A 24,070-nucleotide genomic window follows, 5' to 3' on the forward strand; every position below is an offset into this window, starting at 1 on the left:
AGTCCCCAAGGCCTTTATATATTTAAATTGGAGTTCAGCACCATGCAAAACTGCTAAAGGGACATACACAAAAATTTTGGACAAATATGGTAAACTATTGCCAAAAATAGAGTATTTTTATTAGCCCTAAAAGAGCCCCTGGGGCACATGCAAGAGTTATTGCAAAGTATAGACAAGCAAAATTATATAGAAATCAGTTAGTTACAACCTTTTAGAAAATTTTATAAAAATCTAAGGCATCAATTTTTTTTTTAATAAGCGCAAAAGTGTAAATTTTAACCATTTTAACCCGAAAGGCAACCCTAGGGGGGACAACTGGAGTTTTCCCAGAAAATCCGTTCGGGTACTTTTTTACTCATATCATGTTTAATGTTTGTAGAAAATTTCGAAAAAAATTCCAAGGCGTAGTTATTGAGAAAAGTGTGGACAGACGAACGGACAAGATTGAATTTACTGGTCCACCCTCTTTTTGTTGGGGGACCAATAATAATAATAATGATAATGATAAAATAAAATAAAGTCGAATTTCATTAAATTACCATTAAAGTTAAAATAAAATGAATAAAAGAATAAATAAAGGAATGTATGAAATATATATAGCTCAACAGCAGGTTATAGGCAGATTAGACTCTATAAGGTTTATACATTCTTGTACTATAATTTAGTTACATCTAATAATAAGTGTTAAGGGGTATATATATATATATATATAAATATATATATGAAAGTGTCTGTCTGTCTGTGTACATTTCCCTACACAATATCTCCGTCAATTTTCAGTCTACAGACTCGAAATTTTATATACAGAGACAGAGTACTGAGATGTGGGAAAATCTTTGTAATCGGCTTTCGGCTGGAAATTTGGCTGTTAAGATGGTCAAAATTCAACGATTTGACTTTTGAGAACTCTACCAAACTCCTCTGCCAATTTTGGGTATAAACAATTGAAATTTTAGATATAGGTGCCTTGGACATAGATCTAACTTAATAACTTAATTTGAGCCTAAACAATAAATGTTAAGGGGTCATAAGTTAAAAAAAGAAATTGACTGCTGCGGTCTCTACCAAATTACTCAGACAATTTCTGGTCTAAACATTTGAAATTTTACATAAAGGGTATTCAGAGAAAGGGCAAGCTTTTTAATCGATTTCGGTCGAAAATTTGAGCTACTAATATATAAATGTATGTATGTATGTTTGCATGTCTGCCTTAAACTTTCGACAGAGGGGACGGATTTTCACAAGAGCTCTGTTTTATTCTGAGCACTGTTGAAATAAGTACAAGGAAAATCTCGCTTCCCTGACTGTACTGACATGCAGAAGTTCAAGTGTAATGTAAAAAGACATATTGCTGCTCAACTCCCTACATATTATCCCTGCAAATTATGTCCCAGATAGTAGCCTATCCTCCATCAAAGTAACACTGTGTCTTTTTTGATGTGAAAATGCAATAAAAAAAGGTACACGTCCATAATAATTTAATACATTCGCTGCAATAGTCCTAATGAAAGTTGAAGATAACTTACGATATTTATATGCACGGGATAACGATCCAAACTAAATAAACCGTCATTATGAATTTTGAAACACAGTTTATTTGACAAATTTTATTTAAAAAAAATTTTTTTTGATGTCATTGTAGTACTAGCATTTCAGCCCAGCGTTGCCCGGGTGTTTGGATGTGTATGTTGAGCAAAAAAAAAAAAGTGATCAATTTTTTTTACTTTGACCCCTATTATGACCCCTTAACATTTATTGTTTTAGGCTCAAATTGAGTTATTAAGTTAGATCCATGTCCAATAACTCTATATCTAAAATTTCAAGTGTTTGGACCGAAAATTGTCGGAGGAGTTTAATAGAGTTATCAAAGGTCAATTTGTTGAACTTTGACTCCTTAATCGCCAAATTTCTGGTTGAAAACCGATCACATCGATTTTCCCAAATCTCAGTACTCTGTATGTCAAATTTCGAGTTTTTAGACTAAAAATTGTCAAAGTTATTGTGTAGGGAAATGTACACACACAGATACGCAGATACACACACACACACACAGACAGACACTTTCACTTTTATAGATATACTAGGATGGGTTCCCGGCGTTGCCCGGGTGTTTGGAGGTGTATGTTGAGCAAAAAAAACGGTCAATTTTTTTAACTTTGACCCTTATTTTGACCTCTGAACATTTATTGTTTTTGGCTCAAATAAAGTTATTAAGTTAGATCCATGTCCAAGGAACCTATATCTAAAATTTCAAGTGTTTAGACCGAAAATTGTCGGAGGAGTTTGGTAGAGTTCTCAAAGGTCAAACCGTTGAACTTTGACCCCTTAACAGCTAAATATCTGGCTACAACTTGATCACATAGATTTTCCCAAATCTCAGTACCCTGTATATCAAATTTCGAGTCTGTAGACTAAATATTTACAGAGTTATTGCGAAGGAAAATGTACACAGACACACAGACACATCCACTTTTATAGATAGATAGATGGATAGATTTGTTTAACAAAAATATATACGTATACATAAATATATATGGAAACAATTTTTTGTTTACTATAAACTTTTTTCGCAAATATTATGCAAGTATAAATCATGTAGAATATCTGCATGAATATAATTACAGGTAATAGTTAACTAAAGATGATTATAACCGAAGCCACTAATAGAGAATTCATTAAAATGAATGTTTAAAAGAATATGCAAATTAGCTAGATCCTTTGCTAGTGAATGCCATTCCACAACCAAGATATAAGAAAATTATATTTTCTTTTTAAATAAATAGAAAAGAGGCTTGCTCTTTTTCTGTTGTACTTGGCCTTCATGGTCTTTGTGTCGGGATTCAGAGACATCGAGATTGTGTCGGAGGCGCTTGCACAGTACGAAAGAATCATGGGGGCCAAGATAAATCGCAGCAAGTCGGTCGGACTGCGGTTGGGCGCCTGGAGTGACAACGCAAACCTCCTGGCTCCCTTCAGCTGGACAGATTGCCCGGCTCGGATCCTCGGCATATGGTTTGGACCGGGTCTCCAGCTTGATAAGAATTGGTCGGAGGTACGGTCAAAGGTGGCAGCTGCGGTTGACGCGTGGCTTCCTAGGAAACTTTCCTTAAAGGGTAGAGCTTAGGCGTGCGCCACATACATCTTCCCTCTTATCCTTTACCGACTGGCTGTACTTCCTCTGCCTGCACAACACCTAACAGCTCTTGTTGAACACTTGTCCTCGCTCCTTTGGGACAGAGGAAGACACTGGGTAAGCAGACAGGTCTGTATTCAACGTCCGTGTGAGGGAGGTTTGGGAATGCCGAACTTGAGGTGTCATTGAGACGCCGAGAGGCTGGCCTTCCTCAGCCACTACCTTCAAGACGATCAACCGTGGCACCTCGCGATCACTGCCGCCTTTCCCGACCTCATTCTCGACGCTGCTATCGAGAGTCGTTGCAGACCGCGGGGAGATACAGCCTTCCTGAAAGAGTGCCGAGCCGCGCTAAAACGACTACCAGGGTCCAGCAACCTTGTGACTGCCACCCGTAAGGAACTCCACAGGGATCTAGTGAGGGAGGCTGCCGACGATTCACTATGTGCGCGTTTGGGTTGGCAGCAGAGTGAGATCTGCTCCGCGTGGAGCTGGGCGCCAGGTTCGAATCATCTGAACAATTTAGAGTTCTGTCTGACCTGGCGATTGGCCTGAAATGCGCTTCCCCTCAACAATATACAATGCAGTTCTGTTTTTTTGGAGTCACCTGCCTGCCCCCGTTGCGGGACGATGGCCGCAGAAACAACTGATCACACATTTTTCGATTACCGCGAACTCCGCCAGTAGTATGTTGGCGAGGTGACGGCTTGCATCGACCCCGAGCATCCTCGCCCGATTACTGTATCAAACGTAGTGGACAACGTGAGGCCACCGTGGGACTGGGAGAGACAAATGGTCTACATCGCAATCCTGGCCATGGCGAGAATGGTGATTTGGACGTTGAGACTGCAAGATGGCCAGGGGGTGTTTCCTTTATCTGATCAGGATCTGATCACTTTCTTTAAACACCAACTACGGGTAAAGTCCCTCGACACAAATGAAATTTTATTAAGATTGTTATCTTTTTTGTATTTTTTGGTATAAATAACAAATGTTTTAAAATTGGGCTTAAGTAGGCACCCCCCTCCCACCACGCTGGCCGAGAGAAAAATCATTTAAAATTTACAACAGAAACGAGATGGATCAACCAACCTCACCATCCCTCCTTCTTTTTTAGTTGGCCTTGTGCCTAAGTTTTTTGTTCATTTTCCCAATTGTATTTTTTTTTCCTGTGAATAAAAAATTTAATATCTCAAAGTGTAGTATCTGTTCCGGCAGATACTGCAAGCAAAGATCATATGTAGGGGAAATCCCACATATAAGACCTTGGTCAATGTAGGGGTAACCCTTCATACCAATTGTCACTATCCAGCTCCACTACTCCCTGGGGAGTTGGTCCCCATTTCCCCTTCACTCCTCACTTTAAAAATCGGCCTTGTGCCTAATTTGCTCGGTGGGGGAGCAAATAAATACTTCCTGTTGTTCTTGGCCTTTTGGCCAAGATCAAAGTGTAGTATCTGTTCCGGCAGATACTGCAAGCAAAGACCATATGTGAGGGCAACCCCATATATAAGACCTTGGTCAATGTAGGGACAACCCTTCATACCAATTGTCACTATCCAGCTCCCCTACTCCCCGGGGAGTTGGTCCCCATTTCCCCTTCACCCCTCACATTAAAAATCGGCCTTGTGCCTAATTTGCTCGGTGGGGGAGCAAATAAATACCTTGCCTTTTTTCTATTGTTCTTGGCCTTTGGGCTGGGATCAAAGTGTAGTATCTGTTCTGCAGATGCTGCACCTAAGATAATTTGTACCAGTCAATGGAAGGGAAACCCTCTATACTGGGACAATTATTATTTTGGGTAACCAGAGTGCCCCCTTTTTGCCTTCTTTCAGGGGAGCTGGTTTTTACCTCACATTAAAAACGACCTTGTGCCTAATTTGCTTTGGTGGGGAAGCAAATAAATACAATAAATAAATAGAAAAGAGGGGTTTTAATATGAATATCCATACACACAAAAGAAAACCGAATTTATAGGAGTATAGATAGATAGATTGATTAAAATATATACATATTATTTAGATTATTCGAACTACTGTTCTCACATTGAGTTTTATTTTTACAGCGTTTTGGTTGATGTAAGTTCTTACTTTGATCAGATCTGAAGAAGGTTGGGGTTTATATTAACAAAAATGTTACAATAACATTCAAGATGAAATCAGCATTCCAAAATAAACAGAATTACCAATCCTTATATTAAAAAAATATTCTGAAACGAAATGTACATAATACATTTTTCTTAACAGAAATACAAAACTGATTATGGGTTAAGAAAATATTTTTGACATTGCTGCAAAAATAAGAACAGGAGATTGAAGACAACTGTAGCCAACGAGAGGAAGCAGCCATTTGCAATTTGCTCCGTCTTACTCTTTTCTTTTTTTTTTTTTTTACTTCTGCATCGATATGCTATTGCTTCTATTATTATTATGGGTGATTTTCACAGTGTGCTTATGTGAAACAATATCCGTGTATGCAAGTTTACGTGTCTTGAACATTTTGCATGCAGTTCCTACTTAAATGGTTTAAATTCCTTGTTCTCTAACTTAACTCCTAAAGAAAATGTATTAGATACAATTTTATTCCGTCTGGCTTTTTTTTTCAACTTTGTTTCGAATTTTTATAATTTCATCAATGCATATATTCATATATGTACGAAACTAGGCCTCTTTATCTGTATTGTTTTTTTTTTGTTTTGTTTTTTCTAAGCGATTATAAAAAAAAGAAGTTAAAAAACAAACAAAATCGCTTGTAACGCTCCTTATGCATAATAAGCAGAGAGTTTGACCTAAGATATTTTGCCAGAAAATCTTTTCAGCCTGGAGTTTGACCCAACTATTTTTTCGAGTCAGGAAAATTTAACTCAATTTTTTTAATGCAGAATTTATGCCCCGTGTTTTTGTATGGAATTTTAAGAGATTAATTGTACATGTAAGGCACGTCTTAAAATAGAGTACAACTGAGACATTTGGAGAGTTTCTTGTCAGAGCATTCTTTCTTATCTTGACAGAGTATAAAATCGACATTACGGTCTAGTGCATAAAGATCTTTTTTCTATTTTCTATAGCCCTTTTCTCACAAAAGAGACATTACTAATCTTTCTCTACTCTATAATTATTTTAATGCAAGGTGTTCAACTGAACTCCAATTTGGTCTAAAAAGAAAGTTTACTTTCTTCTGTTGTGTGCTAAACGTTGGCAGAATTTCTCTGAACATGTTTTCTTGCCTAGAATTTCCCGTCTGTGTAATGCCATTTTGTGTTGTTCCACACTATATTAACTAAGTTTAATAAAACTAGCGGGACTTCTGAAAATTCCACAGTGGACTCTTTCATATGTAATATATTGATGTTGGCATTCTGTGGATGTTCAATGTAGATGGAGACGCCGTGATATTATTGCAGCTCTTTTGTTAAAACTGCAAAAATATTTATCTAAGCAAGCAGAGATGCCCAGCATAGCCCGGTCGTAAAGTATGCTTAAATATAGTATTTTAATTCTTGCAGATTTCGTATATATTATTATAGAGTTAATGTTCTATCGATTTTTATATACTAGCGGGACCTGTGGAAATTCCACAGCAGCATTTTTTATATGCAATATATTGTTGCTGGGCATGCTGTGAGCGTTCTATTCAGCATGAATGAAGGCACAATCATATTCTAGTTTTTTATTAAAACTGTATCGCCCCCTTATTAAAATACTAACTTTGATATATTTCATGGGCTGATTATTTCATTACAAACACACCGGTCAATTAACTCACATTTTATCATTTTTTCATAATTATTGAATATGTTACTATGTTCGAAAATAATTTTTCATTATTTCAACCCACATTATCGCCCCTTCCTTTACTAAAATAAACAATTTGATATATTGTATCGGCCGATTATTTTATAAAAAAACACAACTATCAATTAAGTCACATTTAATCATTTTTAATAATTCTTGTATATGGTACTAATTTTGACAATAATTTTTCATCACTTAAACTCACCATATCGCACACCTTACTAAAATAATAACTTTGATATATTGTCTAGGCTGATTATTTCATTACAAACACACACATCAATCAACTCACATTTCATCATTTTTCGTAATTCTTGGATATGTTACTAATTTCGACAATATTTTTTTATAATTTAAACCAACGTTGTCGCCCAACCTTACTAAAATAATAACTTTGATACATTTGCTGGGTTGATTATTTCATTACACACACACACTAATCAATTAACGTTCATTTCATCATTTTTCATAATTCTTGGGTATGTTACTAATTTTGGCAATCATTTTTCATAATTTATACCCATATTATCGCCCTCTCTTAATAAAATAATAACTTTGAAATATTGTTTGGGCTTATTATTTTATTACAAACACACTAATGCATGACATCACATTTAATCATTTTTCATAATTCTTGAATATGTTACTAATTTCGACAATCATTTTTCATAATTTTAACTCACATTTTCGCCCTTCCCTCTATACTAAATAATAACTTTGATATATTGTCTAGGCTGATTACTTCCTTACAAACACACCAATCAACTAATATTTCATCATTTATTCGTAATTCCTTGATATGTTACTAATTTCGACAATAATTTTTCATAATTTAAGCCCTTCTTATCTCCTTCCCCTTTACTTATAAAATAACTTTGATATATTGTCTAAGCTGATTATTTTATTATAAACACACCAATCAATTAAATCACATTTTGTCATTTTTCGTAATTCTTGGATATGTTACTAATTTCGACAATAATGTTTTATAATTTAAACCATCCTCATCGCTCTCTCTTACTAAAAAAATTACTTTGATATATTGTCTGGGCTGATTATTTCATAAAAAAACACAAGTATCAATTAACTCACACTTCATCATTTTTTCTTAATTCTTGGATATGTTACTCATTTCGACAATTTAAAAAAAATATTTTTAACCCACATTATCAACACCCCACTACTAAAATAATAACTTTGATATATTATCTGGGATGATTATTTCATTTCAAACACACAAATCAATTAACTCACATTTCGTCATTTTTCATAATTCTTGGATATATTACTAATGTGGACAATCATTTTTCATCATTTTAACCCACATCATCGCCCCACTTACTAAAATAATAACTTTGATATATTGTCTGGTCTGATTATTTCATTGCAAACACACTAATGCATTAAATAACATATTTTTCATAATTCTTGGATATGTTACTAATTTCGACAATTATTTTTCATAATTTAAACCATCCTTATCGCCCTCACTTACTAACATAATTACTTTGATATATTTCCTGGGCTGATTATTTTATTATAAACACACAATCGATTAAGTCAGATTTAATCTTTGTTCATAATCCTAGATATTTTACTAATTTCGACAATAATTTTTATAATTAAAAACCCACATTATGCTTCTCTCTCCTACTTATATAATATATTTGATATATTGTCTGGGCTTATTATATCATTACAAACACACCAATCAGGTAACTCACATTTCATCATTTTTCATAATTCTTGGATATGTTACTAATTTCGACAATCATTTTCATAACTTTAACCCACTATGTCGCCTCCCATTACTTAAATAATAACTTTGATATATTGCCTGGGCTGATTATTTCATTACAAACAAATCAATCAATTCTAGGTATTCTCATAGTATATATGTTTCACCTATCTTATCCAATCCCGGGTGACGCCGCATATTCTACTAATATATATTGTTCACCTATCTCATTCGATCCCAGGCGGCGCTGGGTATTTTGCTACTATATGTTTTCCACGTATGTCATTCAATACTGTGCGACGCTTTCTGATAGTATATATTTGCACATCGCATTCAATCCCGGGACTTACTTCATGTCCTCCACCCTACTGTTGAAAATATACATTAAATAATGTAATGTTTTAATCGTAAACTGTTTCAGCCATTTCCGGTACTGACTTTATATCCCCAACCCACTGCTAAAAATATACATGAAATAATGTAATGTCTAAATAGTAAACTGTTTCAGCCATTTCCGGGATCGACTTTATATCCCAAACCCACTGCTAAAAATATACATGAAATAATGTAATGTCTAAATAGTAAACTGTTTCAGCCATTTCTGGAACTGACTTATAATCCCCACCCCACTGTTGAAAATATACATGAAATAAAGTAATGTATAAATCATAAACTTTTTCAACCATTTCCTGGACCGACTTCTTATCTCCCATCCTACTGTTAAAAATATACGTTAAATAAAGTAATGTCCAAAACGTAAATGGGTACAGCCATTTCCGGAACCGACCTCATATTTCCCACCCCACTGTTAAAAATATACATGAAATAAAGTAATGCTTAAATCGTAAATGGTTTGAGTAATTTCCGGGACTGACTTCATATCCTGTAACCCACTGCTTAAAATATACTTGAAATAAAGTAATGTTTAAATCAAAAACTGTTTCAGCAGCTTTTTGAAAGTAATACATAAAAAGATTAACACGGTTAGGGATTAGGCAACCATTGCTTCAACATGAATTTCTGAATGTAGTATCAGTTTCAGCATTCCAGTGACTTAAATCCCCCCTTTTTTGGTCTTTGTTAATGGGGGAGAAATCCTTTATTACTGATATAGTTCTTATTTTTGTTATTGACCAGAGTGCCCCTTTTCGGGAGCTGGTTTCCCCCTAAATTTTTAACCGACCTCATGTCCAATTCCGCCCTTGTGAGGAGGCAAGTAAACAAAAAAAATAATCAGAACGGACATTTTCCAGGGCATTTTATAATTAATCAGAAGTGACATTTCCAGGGCATTTTGTAATTAAATCAGAAATAACTTTTTCCAGTTACTTTTTTAATATTAAAACTTTGTTACATTAAACATAGTACCTCTTCACAATACCTTCCCACGGGACAGATTTAGACACCAGGGTCGTTTTTTAATGTGGAGAAAAAATTGTCTTAAAAATTGTCTTAGTCGTAAAGGATTCCTCTTCCACTGAGAGAGAAGAAATTAAAATGTAGCACCTGAAGAACAGATACTACACTTTGATCGTAGCCAAAAGGCCAAGAAAGGCAAATCATTTTTATTAGCTTTGCCGAAACAGCGACACCAATTTTTGTTTTATTTCAAGGTTGGAATATTCCACTTTCCTTTTTTAGGGATACACAGCATGATAACGGACGGAGGGATAAGCGTAATAAATATAGTGCGACATCCATATGACTTGGATGCATCAGCTTGAAACCAAAACTTATGAAGAATATATATATATATATATATATATATATATATATATATATATATATATATATATAAAAACTTAAATTCTTTCAGCTATAATCGAAACCGAAACCAAAATTTATGAAGAATTCTTGGTAAAATCATTTATTACAAGAAATAGAAGGTCATAACAATTGAACGACAGTCACACGGAAGAAAATAGATGTAATGTGATACACAAAATAACACACACGCTATCGTATCAATATATAGATAGCACACACTACTAATGCCATGTCAGATGGAGAGGGGGGGGGTTAGCACCCTCATATTTTTTTATTTGAACACAGAAGACATTTTTTTATTTAATTACTGTCTAGTTTAATTTTGAAAAATGCACACATTTTTTGTAAATGAATTTAAATTCTATTTTCATAAGAGAAATTTCACTAACGGAGATAAGTTTTAAGTTTATATATATATATATATATATATATATATATATATATATATAAGGCAAAAGTGGCATGTGCATTTTTGTATGTCCGACAAAGGCTTTTTTTACCGGGGTTCTCTGAAGGGGGAGGGTACTATGTTTTACAACTTTTTATATACTCCCTTTATCATAATATCTATGATTTGCGAACAGACGCCGTGTCTACATTTATTTTGAGCGACTTTTATAAAATTCAAATATTCCATTCTTTCAGGTGTTTGTTAGTCTTTTTCGTATAAATAAAGCGGAACTAATAGAAGCGAACGTCATTCGCCGGCCTTCAGAAAAGCAATTAGCTTTGATCAATGTGGGGAAAACCCTTCATATTAGAAAATTGCTATTCATTTGGAGAGCTCTCCCTTTTTGTGGCGAGCTGGTTTTCCCCTACATCGTGGGGAAGTAAAATACGGCAGAAACTGGCCTGTAGCCAATCTTCATTTCTGCACCTGCGTGAACTCATTCACTTAGCAAGTCAACTTTTTAATCATTAAATTTAAATGCTTTTCACTTCCTCTCGCCTCTTAGCGTAGCGGTAGGATGTCACGTTTGCTTTCACTTTCTTTTCTGCCTTCACGTCACCGCGTCGAGCCTGCTTGACTACTACCACTTTTTTTTTTTTTACACCTTCAAACACCTGGACAACGCCGGGTACCCCCGCTAGTATTTATTGAAAGTAAAAACTGTAGTAAAGAAATCAAGTAATGTTGTACGTCTGCCAGTGTTGCAATTATTTTGATTTTCTTTATGAAAAGAACATTGATATTATTTGGATTCTTCAAACTACTGTTCTTATCTTGAGTGTCATTTTCACAACGTTTTGGTCGATGTAACGTCCTACCTTTTTCAGGTGTATCTTGTCGAACTCTGAAAAGTTTCTGTCGATCTCAGGAATTTGGACGGAATTTCAAATGGAACCCATTATTTATTTAACAGGGGTAGCATACCCTCGTTCCATCAACCATGACTGGATTGAGGTCCCACTTTTGCCTTTTATGTATATAGATGATAGAGATACAGCTCTTGATGACAATACATTGATAAAGTGAAATTCTGTGATTCTATATAAAACGTGGTTACTTTCCCCACATTGCATTAGGTGTTAAATCTAAAAAATATAATAGACAACCATGTGAAAACGAGGCTCTTTTTTTTTTTATAAATATGATAATGATCTCTATAAAAATAAAATTTTAAATGACAATGAGGCATGGTAACTGCATAAATAAAATTATGTTCAACACAGCTAAAAAAAAGATTACAAAACAGTTTTAAAAATTATGGGTTTATGAAAACATTAACATACACCTTCAGCACCTCTATGAAGAAACAGGACGGTTTTGTTTTACCCAATATATTACAAAAGTTTAAAGATAAATATCAGAAATTATTTCTCAAAAGAATATACAAAAATCCCTCAACATTTAAAAAAAAAAATCTACACAAAATTCTTAATTTAAAATTCGATTTGATCATTACATAGGCAGCCCCACCACATGTAAATTCATAAGGAAAATTAAAACAAAGATAATACTTACAGTAGGCTGGAGATGGAGTGTGAAGGAGAACTGATACCATAGTGTAATAGATTTTAACCTCGATAAGGAAAATAAGCTGTGTATTGTTAAGAGGAAATATATACTAAATAAGAAAAGTGACCTCATGAACATGAGAATAAATTCATGTTGAAAATTTACAAAGAAATAAAACAGCAACAGGGAATACCACGTCACTGGTTACGTAATGCATTAAATCAAAATTAAACAATAGAAAATTTTAAGTGTGTTTTTAGTATATAGATGAATACATTATTACTTACAGTGTCTCTGCAGATTGACTTCACACAGAAAGTGTAGGTAGACGAACAAATAAGCTAGAATCTGATATGAGGAACCAATATCTTTTAACTAATTGAGTTGAAATAATGCCAAATATTTATGTAAACAAGAACAGATGCTTGCCGTTGACTGCATACTTCTGCCTGGCAACGTAAGGGTCGGCCAAAGTTTTTACTGGGCTCTATTCCTCCATGTCATGTGAAATGTTTCCAAAGTTATGCCATGGAAACTTTTATCTATTCATCTGATGAGGCTGAGATTTTTCAGGGTGGGTCTGTTATAAAAGAATATCATATCCATACAGCATGGAAAGTTGGAATTTCTTGAAAATTTTGTGATTGATTAGTTTTTGGCGTTTCTGAATTTTTTAGATGAGGATTAGTGATTTGTATTATTATTCATCGAACTACTATTCTCATCTTGAGTGTGATTTCACAACGTTTCGGTCGATGTAACCTCCGACCTTCTTTGAACTCGGGAATGTCGAACTCTGGAATTTGGACGGAATTTCGAACGGAACCTTTTATTTACTTTATGGGGGTAGCATGCTCTTGTTCCATCAGCCATGACTGGATAGAAGTTCTAAGTAATTCACAAATGTATTTTTTCGGTCGCCCACACTGAGGATTGAACCTTCAACCGTGGTGCAATGGTTAGAGTACTGGGAAAAATCAATTGTAAAAGCGATATTCTCTTGAACATTAAAGGTTCAATCCTCATTGTGGGCGACCGAAAAAATACATTTGTGAATTATTTAGGACTTCTATCCAGTCATGGCTGACGGAACAAAAGCAGGCTACCCTTGTGAAGTAAATAAAGAGTTTCGCTCGAAATTTCATCAAAATTCTGGAGTTCAACAGAAACATTCCCGAGTTTGACAAGATACACCTGAAGAAGGTCGGAGGTTACATCGACCGAAACGTTGTGAAAATAACACTCAAGATGATAACATTAGTCTGATGAAGATTAGTTTTTCATAACCAGACTTAAATGCCAACATCATATATGATGCAGGACGTCATTGGCTAAAATATTGGTGAAATAACAAATCCACAATGAACAGAAACGAAAATTCTTACCAATAGTTTCACCTTTCCTTTGACCTTTGGCATATATATATTACTCGTTTAAATCATTCTAAATTAGACCACAACCGATGTTTTAATTAAGTTTGGTGGCAATTAATGAAGGGATGTGGATGCTAAGCTTTACACAAACATAGTAACAAATTCGAACTAAGGCATAACCTCCTTGATTGGTAGTAATAAAGTGCGATGGGAGATAACATTATCTTCTTTAATTTTCATATGAAACTGCATGAATACCAGTACTGGCTCAATATATTTAGAATTATTTCCCTTGAAATTTAATCCAAACACATATCAAATAATAAGATTGAGTCTATGCTCATAGGTTCATTTATCTTGCTGACTTAGATCCCTGATTCATAAATGATGATAGTAATAATTCAGTGTTCATTTTGCTTTTAGAATAAAATTGGAAGCAGTCACTGACCTGATTCCTTGATTAACAGATGGTGAAATGGACTGCAAATAAAAGTGAATATAACAGTTTGGTGTCAAATCTAAGATTGTGAACTAACACGGTGCGAAATTCATAATTACTCAAATCAAAGTAATCAAATATTTCATTTTAAGAGTTGAATTACATTAACTTGATCCCTTGTGGATGAATACATTGATCGAGTTGATTGATGTTCTTGTTCAATGTATTTAATGTGGTTTAAATCTAATAGTGAAATGATAAAATCTTATATAATTTTTTTTCTTACATCATTTTTTTTTCTCTCCCTTATCACTTTTAATCATAATAGTAATAAAAAATAAATTGCGATAATAATTATATATATATATATATATATATATATATATATATATATATATATATATATATTAAGGGCAAAATGTGTGTGTGTGTGTGTTTGTATGTCTCGCACAAACTTTTGAGAAGCGACAGATCCTGACGAGAGGCTCGACCTTTCGGATGACAAATATCGAAAACAATTGGCCAAAAACATTAATTCATTCTACCTAAACTGGGCAGTTCTGTACAAGGAGGGGTCACTGTTTTTGCCAAAATTTTAGCAAGTCATTGTAACCGTTGGAATAACTTTTCCTAATTTCAACGCTCTTGACTTCCAGTCGCGCGATGGAGCCATCAGCAAAGACGTCATGTTTTTTTTTTTTTTTTCCTCCTTCACGTTACGGGTTCTGGCCTGCCTGCCTGCCTACTACCACTTTTTTTTTAACACCTCTGCCTACTTTTGTTTTGATTCCTCCCTCCCGCTACTATCACTTATTTTATATCCCCCCTGGGGTTCCTTACTACACCACCTACCTACATGCATATTAATGCTATAGTTTTCCATTTCTATACGTAGTTAAGATCTGATATTTCAAAATGAGACAATTTCAGCAATGTATTTATTTCATCTAAAAAAATAATTGTGACTGACAAATTCGCTATTTATATAAGACTATATAATATAGAAAACCAAAACTTATGAAGAATTCTTAGTCAAATTATTTATAAAAAAAATAGATAACTTGAGTGCCATCAGGTATAATCGAAACCAAAACCAAAACTGATGAAGAATTCTTGGTAAAATTATTTATTACAAGAAATGGAAGATCATAATAATTAAACGACAGTCACTCGGAAGAAAATAGATATAAGCATGATACACAAAATAACACACGCTATCATATTAATATTCCGATATCTGAGATATAATGATAAAAAAATACATTGTGTTCCATTATTATATGTAAACCAAATTTTATATAATAATCTACACAACTTTATACATAATTTTGCAACATAGTTACATATGCAATCAAGAATTTTCAGATACTGCATATATCAGGCATTCTATTGAAATATTGCACAAGTAGTTTTATATGCAAACTAGAAAAATACAATTCCAGGATGGGTAAAATTAATTCTCTAAACATGATCAGTTTTACATCACTATTATGTCCCTTTACTAAATCAAGTTATAATCCTAATAAGCCCTATATCTAGAAAATTTATTATATTTTGGATCAAAATGTATTACATGATTTTCATTCTAAACATTTATTTAAGTTTAAAGCTTCAGTTAAGGGCATCTTACAAACAATTAAAATTCAGTGAATCCTACTCAATTGGTGTCCTATGAGTATGAATCAAATTCAATACAAATTTGAAATATTTGAATTTTCAAATGAGATGTTGTGCTTATCTTAAGTGCCATAAACCCTTTAAAAAAAGTTTTCAAAAAGTGAGTTATCTGAATTTGCACAAAGACTCTGCACTCCTGTTTTCCCACTTTCATAAAACTAAATTAAGCTATATATAGTTCCTATTTGAAACCTTTAATTACTAGTAGTTGTGTTAAAAAATACACAATTGAATCCTATGCATGAAAATATATAAACATACCTAATTTTACACTGAGCAATATTTAACCAGTGCTTTGAATGGAACAGATAAGTCTAAAATCGTCCAACTTCATCTAAATAATCTTGTAAATTGTTAAAATTATCATCCATGGTGAATAATACACCATGAAGATGTTTGTCAGTCACTCAGTGTTTTGCAGACAAGGGAAAAACACAAAAAACTTGTCCGTTGAGATAGGGTCATCATCTTATGAACAGAGGTTCTGTTAACATTCTCTCCAAACAAGTACAAAAATGCTCGAAGGTGTTTATGTATCTCATATGCCCAAAATATGGTGTTGCATCCTAAAAAGTTTAGGGAAATGCTAAAAACAGATATTTAATCTATTTTGAAGGATGGCACCATGAGGAAATTGTTTGTGTATGCAAAAAAGCATTTGAAGCCAAATATTAGTAGGTTCTGTTTAAAAGAGTGTAAAGCGACCCTTAATGGACTTGATGGTTGGAAGAGAGGTTGGTACTTCAACAAGGACGAACGTTATTATCAACACTGGAATTAACAAGGAGATTAAATGTTACTCGTGTGTTTTGGATAGGGATGATTGATTAGTCCAAATATGATTCATGAGACATCATTGTGACGACTGGATGAAATCAGGACATTTGCATCTTCGATGGAGTGAAGGCTTTTTTGCATGGGTGGATTTATAAATGCTCATCCATGAAGTTAATGAAGTTCTGCCTCTCGTGATTTGCATACTTAAGCTGTTTCATCTTGTGCACCAATTAGACTCTTCAGTATACGACTCTGGTTTTTAGTCGATTAGAAACACCAGCGTTTCCAAAATCTTTCTTGTTTGCAGCATGTTTTTACGAACTCTCTTGACAAGATGGAGACGATGCTGTGATACAGACAAATCTTTTGTGACTTTACACTGTCTGATTGTTCACTCCAAGAAGCGAAGTTTCTGGCAAACTTTTTCATAGTGCTGTGACTGATTATTTCAGCTATTTCTAAGATGGATTAGTTCTTAAGAAGCTCTTGGGCGATTTTAGACTTCTCGGTATCTATCAAAGCTTCTTATGACAGTGAATTATGCAATATTCCACTAAAATGGTCGCTGTTTGTTTATCAATGCATTTTCTTTCTGTTTGATAGTTGCGTCTATGTTGAATGCTCTTCCATCAGCATCTCTGCATTAATAAAATCATGTGACCACTTCCCGGGTGTCATGTGTATGTGTGTTTCTCAACTCAATGTGACTTACACATTGTTTTTTTGTTTTTATAATTGCTTATTTATTAAAATAAAAAATATGATGCAAATTACTCAAACAGTTTAAAGATGCTATCTAAAAATAATCTAATATAATAAAGTCCTATTCAAGGGGTTATCTCATTTGCATATTACATTAAAGAAAATCTGTTTTAATAATTAGCTCTTAACTTTTAATGGAAATTAGTAATAGAATTGTTTTAAGTATTCTGTTTTCAGATATTATATAAAGTTGATTTATTTTTAATTTAATTTACATTTAATTTATTTTTAATTATTAGTATAACCAACATAAGAACGGAAGTAAGTTTTCATGAAAGCTATGAGTTATTTCCCTTTAAGCTATGAGATTTTAATTTTATTGATGAAGATGACTATTTTATGCTTCCAAAAATCCCAAATATGGTCAACTTTCAGGAAAATCGTAACAACTTAGGATATTTGGTGTATCTTAAATAGTATATGACTAAACCCTCCACTTGGCAATATGTTTTTACCTGGCAATGTCGGGTATGAATAACTAGTGTAATCATAAAATTAAATCCATCAAAATGCATTTGTGTTTCTTGGTAAAAAGTCAGCCATATTAATCTTTTATTAATAGTGGGGAAAGTCTAACCCTTCAAAATTTGGAAGACACTGAGCTGCCGAACAGAAATTCATTAAATTTTTTTGTAAATCCTTGTGTATTAGAAGACTGCAATTTTTTTTAAAGCTATCTACATACAATAATGCTCTACCTATTAAAACAACTTTACCTTTAAAATTATTAAAAGTTTTAATACAATTTGATTGAATAAATAATTTAATGGCAAACGATATCGTAATAATTAAATACTAATGGGACCTGTGGAAATTCCACAGCAGCATCTTTGATATGTATTGCTGGGCATTCTGTGGACGTTCAGTGTGAATGGATACCCTGCGATATTATTGTAGCCCTTTTGTTAAAACTGTAAAATTATTTATCTAACTTATCTGGTTAATGTAGTGTTAGAATATATCTGGTTATATCTTGTTTATCTCCAATATCCTTATAGGAGTCTGTGACATATTTCCATTGAATGGACGCCCAGTGCAAATGGAAACTCGATATCATTATAATATCTTTAGACAGAACAGATACTATCCTTGGATCCTAGCCAGAAGACAAAGAATTTTTTTTTAGTTTTACGTACGCCCCAAAAACCACATCATTTTTTTTATTTAATTCTTCTTTTTTTTTTTTTACATTGCACTTTCAGTGATCGGGAGATCCTATTTATTAAAAAGGGAGCATAGAAGGTGATAACATATTACAAACATTAAATTAGTGTATAGCTACACTAATTTAATGTTCGTAGTATGTTATCGCCTTCTATGCAGCTTTTTAATAAATAGGATCTCCCGATTGGATAATTTATAATCCAGAAAATTGTGACACATGTACGAGTACGTTTTTTTTTTTTTTACACAGTGATCACCACTTATCAAGGCCCGGAAGCCACTCAGGGATAAGGGTTATTGCAAGTACATTACGTTAGTGTGGAGATTTGATGAAGTGTTTAATTAAGGGGGCGGTTCATTAGGAATTTTTTAACATTGGACTTGAAGACATCCAAGTTGTAGTCCGGAGGGAAGCAGGCAGACGGAACAGAGTTCCACAGGCGTGCAGTTCTAAGAAAGAAGCTTTGTTCATGGAATCTACGGTTGGATTTAGGCACAGATATAGAGTGGGGGAAATTTTTCACAGTGGATTCAGCTAGACGGGTGTTTTTTTTTTTTTTTTTTTTTTTTTTTACAAAGGCATCACCACATTATCAAGGCCCAGAGGCCACTCAAGGATAAGGGTTAAAGAGTGTACAGTAGAAGTTGGTCAATATAGTAATCATTAGTAATGAAAATTTGGTAAATTTAATAACTTATATGGAACGGCTCATCAAGAACTTATTTACTTTAGACTTGAACAAAACCATATTGTAGTCAGCCGGAAAGCAGGAAAACGGAAGACAATTCCACAGGCGTGCAGTTCTAAGAAAGAAGCTTTGTTCATGGAATCTACGTTTAGGTTTAGGCACAGATAAAGAGTGGGGGAAATTATTGATAGTGTTTACAGCTAGACGAGTGTTTCTTGTGAAAGTTTGGCGAGGGGGGACCATAGATTGAAGCTCAGTTGAACACTTTCCATGAAAATAACGATACATCAGAGACAAACTCGCAACATCTCTTCTGTGAGATAGAGGTTGCAAGGAGGAGAAAAGGACATCTCCTACGAGGCTACGAAGTCTATTTTGAACTCTATCAAGGCAGGACAAGTTCTTTCTAGCAGCTCCTGCCCAGATGTGGCAACAGTATTCCATCCTTGGACGTACCTGGCTCTTATATAGATAGAGAATAGCATCAGCAGTGAGATATCTACTGGATCGATAGAAAGATCCCACCATTTTTCCAGCGGCCTTGGCAACAGATTTGATATACGTGTTCCATTTAAGATCAGGAGTAATGGTCAAGCCCAGAAGCTTGTCAAAACTTGAGGCCTCCTGAAGACGAGAGCCATTCATTTCAATTGATGACAAATGTGGATTAGAATGTTGATGATGTAAAGAGAGAAGCTTGGTTTTAGATGCATTAAAAGTAACCAGCCACTCCTTACCCCATTGTACTACGTGCTCAAGATCAGAGGAGAGAGAATTGGAGAGAACTTGCTCGTTTACTGTCTTAGATGTGGTACCATAAATGGTAGTGTCGTCAGCATAAATGTCTACAAATGATGTAAGGATATGATTTGGAAGATCATTAATGTAGATCAGGAAAAGAGTTGGGCCCAGGATGGATCCCTGAGGGACACCGGCATTAATATTGTGAGCTTCTGATTTTTGCCCCTCAACTACTACTCTTATGAATCTATCAGAAAGAAATGATTTAATAATTGAGAAGACTTTTCCAGCTATACCATAGCTAGCGATCTTATGAAGTAAACCTTTATGCCATACCCTATCAAAGGCTTTAGATATGTCAAGAGCAATTGCCCTAGAAAGATTGCCACCGTCGAGAGATTTGCTAATCCTATGCGATATAACTGTAAGGACATCTGCTGTAGATCTAGCAGAACGGAAACCATATTGAGTGTCACTAAGAAGGTTATTTTTGTTGAGATGTTTGATTACTTCTGTATTTAATACAGATTCTAGCAACTTACTCATGACGCACAGGAGACTTATTGGCCTGTACTGAGAGGGGGATGAGCGATCACCTGAATTCTTAAATACAGGGCATACTGATGAGATTTTCCAGGGAGATGGGAAACTATTCTCCTTAAGACAACGTTTAAACAGTTTTGTAAGTATGGGCGCTAGTTCAGGTTGAAGTTTTTTGAGTACTATGATTGGAATACCATCAGGGCCAGTTGCTTTACTGGAATCAAGGTTTTTGATTAGTTTGGCAACATCACGTACAGATATACGTATATCACATAGCGTGTTTTCTGATACAAGAGGAAATATTGGGGGTTGGCGGTCTTGGTCGCAAAGGGTAGAATTAGCTGCAAAGTTCTTGACAAAGAGTTTGGCTTTGTCTGATGCTGACGAGATTACCTCAGATCCATTGATAATAGTTGGGATGGAGCACACGCTTCTGTTCAGGATTCTGTTTGCTATTTGCCAAAACTGGTGGGAACCAAGCCGCTGCTCAGCTACTTTGGACTTAACAGATTGAGCATACAACTTTCTTGCGTTCCTTATTACTTTCTTACAATGGTTGCTGGCAGTCCTGAAAACGGCTTTAGTTTCCATACATCTATTACGTTTGAAGCAGTGGAAAAAGTGATTTCTGTGCGCAATGGCAGCAGCACATTCTGGAGAGAACCATGGCTGGCTGTTAGGTTTTTGCTGAAACTTTTTAGAGGGTATGAAATGGTCAATACCTACAATTAACCATTCAGTTAGGTCTAATACTATAGAGGACACATCCTTTTTAAACATGGAATGCAGAGGTAGATCAGATATAAATGTACGGAAGCTATCCCAGTCAGCCTTAGTGTATTGATATACTGTACGATGAAGAGGTACGTCTGGGGACTTATTACATTTCATTTTTATCTTAATTGATACAACAGAGTGGTCGGAAGATCCAAGAGGCGACAGAACAGAAACTGAACATAGTTCAGGGCAAGTTGTGAGAAAAAGGTCTAGTAGGCTCGCATACTGGCCGTCATTATCGGGCACACGGGTGGGTTCCTGAACAATCTGAGTGAGGTCATAGGCAATGGAGAAATCATGACAGAACCTCCCCTCATCATCGGTCTTGTTTGAGTGGGTCAACCATTCGACGTTGTGAACATTGAAGTCTCCACATACGTGAATGTTAGCTGAAGGATAAGTAGAAAGGACTTGGTCAATTTTCTCAGATATGCTTTGAAAGATAGTAACTCCGCTGTTGTGGGGGCGATAGAGAGTAAATATAAATGCAGTAGTGTGAGCTAAAGCAACCCGGAAGCACATATAAGGTAAGTTAGGATCTTCCCTGGAGATGTCCCTCCCACATGGAAAGCTATCTTTAATATAGGCACATATTCCATGCCCATGGCGATCTTGGGGGTCAGATTTAGAAGTTAAGTTAGAGTATCCTGTAATTGCAAACTCATCAAGGGAAATAGCCTGTCCAATGCCAGTTTCACTTAAAAATAAAAGGTCTGGTTTAGTCTCCTGTAATTGGGTTTCAACCTCTGGAAGGTTAGAACGTAGACCCCTGATGTTGGAGAAGGAGACATGGTAGTAGGGGTCTACGTTGGAAGTTGGAGAACCGGGTTTAATCGTGTATTTTTTCTTGAAACTTGTCATGATGAAATTTTGGAATTTGTGGACTAGGTCGACAGATTTACTTAGAGCAGGACAGAGAGGGGAAACTAAGAGAGAAAAAGAAACGAAGAATTTTTTTTTTTTTTTGTACCACATGATAAGGTAAAGCCGTAACAATTATCCACTAGTATGGCATCGAGAGGCCCCACCAGAAGCTACTGCATGGTCCAGATTCCATTCACCAAATGGCAATACAGCAGCCCCAGTACTTTGCACCTGCTGATAGGACAGCCTCCTTAGTGGTTAATCCAAGGTTCGGGTCCCTGACTATCAGGCGGATAACGTCAGCCCAGACAAAACGTTTACCTCCAGCACCCTTACTAGTGACATGGCTACAAGGATAGACATAGAAACAGAAAATTTCCACCAACTCTGCCAACTGTTCGCGCAAAAATACTGCCAACCTAGAAAACAGCTTTTTCTTCTCCCTTTGTCAGAAAAATCACTCATTTAAAAATGAGGACTGAGGGACAAATAAGAAGAAGCGAGAGTAACAGGAGCTGCCGAAAACGCATCCACAATGCGTTTTCTACTCTCCATTAAAAAAAAAAAAAAAAATAAAAAAATAAATAAATAAATAAATAAAAAATAACTATTAAGTATTGTACTTAATAAAAGTCCAACGGACCTGTTTAAGGGAAAGTATGGTGATAGATTCCCCTCCCACGAACTAAAAATGAGTACAATTAGGTAATCTATTTTTGCAATCAACTCGGTAGATAAATAAACATTTATGGACGAGAAAAAAAAAAAAAAAAAAAAAAAAAAAAAAAAAAAAAAAATTAAAGCTAGCATTTAATACAACAGAAATACATAAATTAAATACTGAAATAAAATGTAGTTATTAATATTTGAATCTTAAAATAAAAAGTGCGAATTAATAGAGAAAATCACTTATCACAACAACGCATTCCGTCTCCAAACTAGTGAAGAATTTAACTTTTAATAGCGTTCAGAAGATTTTTTTTTTAAATTAACCGTTAAGAGAAAGCGTGATTTTATTCTGAACTTTAACTAATCACGTTTTAAGCAACTTATGATATAAAACAAAATCGGATGGGGGGGGGGGGGGTTCTTCCGAAGTTAGTTGGTGACGATTATAAGTAATTGCGAGATAAGATGGGAGCCAGAAATTAGGGGTGGGGGACTGAAAATGATAATATAATGGATTGATTATACAATATTTAAGATCAACTTGGTAGATAAACATTTATGGACGAGAAAAAAAAAAAAAAAAAAAAAAAAAAATTAAAGCTAGCATTTAATACAACAGAAATACATAAATTAAATACTGAAATAAAATGTAGTTATTAATATTTGAATCTTAAAATAAAAAGTGCGAATTAATAGAGAAAATCACTTATCACAACAACGCATTCCGTCTCCAAACTAGTGAAGAATTTAACTTTTAATAGCGTTCAGAAGATTTTTTTTTTAAATTAACCGTTAAGAGAAAGCGTGATTTTATTCTGAACTTTAACTAATCACGTTTTAAGCAACTTATGATATAAAACAAAATCGGATGGGGGGGGGGGGGTTCTTCCGAAGTTAGTTGGTGACGATTATAAGTAATTGCGAGATAAGATGGGAGCCAGAAATTAGGGGTGGGGGACTGAAAATGATAATATAATGGATTGATTATACAATATTTAAGATCAACTTGGTAGATAAACATTTATGGACGAGAAAAAAAAAAAAAAAAAAAAAAAAAAAAAAATTAAAGCTAGCATTTAATACAACAGAAATACATAAATTAAATACTGAAATAAAATGTAGTTATTAATATTTGAATCTTAAAATAAAAAGTGCGAATTAATAGAGAAAATCACTTATCACAACAACGCATTCCGTCTCCAA

At 34.5% G+C, this 24,070-nt stretch overlaps 1 protein-coding gene, 1 long non-coding RNA gene and 1 pseudogene across 5 annotated transcripts in view; 1 reads left to right on the forward strand and 2 right to left on the reverse strand.

Moving 5' to 3' along the window:
* The window catches only part of LOC145269803 (uncharacterized), a 58,127-nt gene extending 45,442 nt beyond the window's left edge, over positions 1 to 12,685 (reverse strand). Inside the window, exon 1 of the long non-coding RNA XR_013865251.1 lies at positions 12,399 to 12,685. This is a non-coding gene — a long non-coding RNA (uncharacterized LOC145269803). The remainder of the gene's footprint in view (positions 1 to 12,398) is intronic.
* Positions 1 to 24,070, forward strand: part of LOC145269813 (diphthine methyl ester synthase-like) — a 902,043-nt gene that overhangs the window by 605,486 nt on the left and 272,487 nt on the right. The gene's annotated exons all lie outside the window — the stretch shown is intronic.
* LOC145274440 (U2 spliceosomal RNA) lies at positions 10,096 to 10,223 on the reverse strand (annotated as a pseudogene).

This window comes from Euprymna scolopes, chromosome 4, assembly GCF_053919585.1.
Source record: "Euprymna scolopes isolate OS-2025 chromosome 4, ASM5391958v1, whole genome shotgun sequence".
NCBI classification, from domain to species: domain Eukaryota; kingdom Metazoa; phylum Mollusca; class Cephalopoda; order Sepiida; family Sepiolidae; genus Euprymna; species Euprymna scolopes.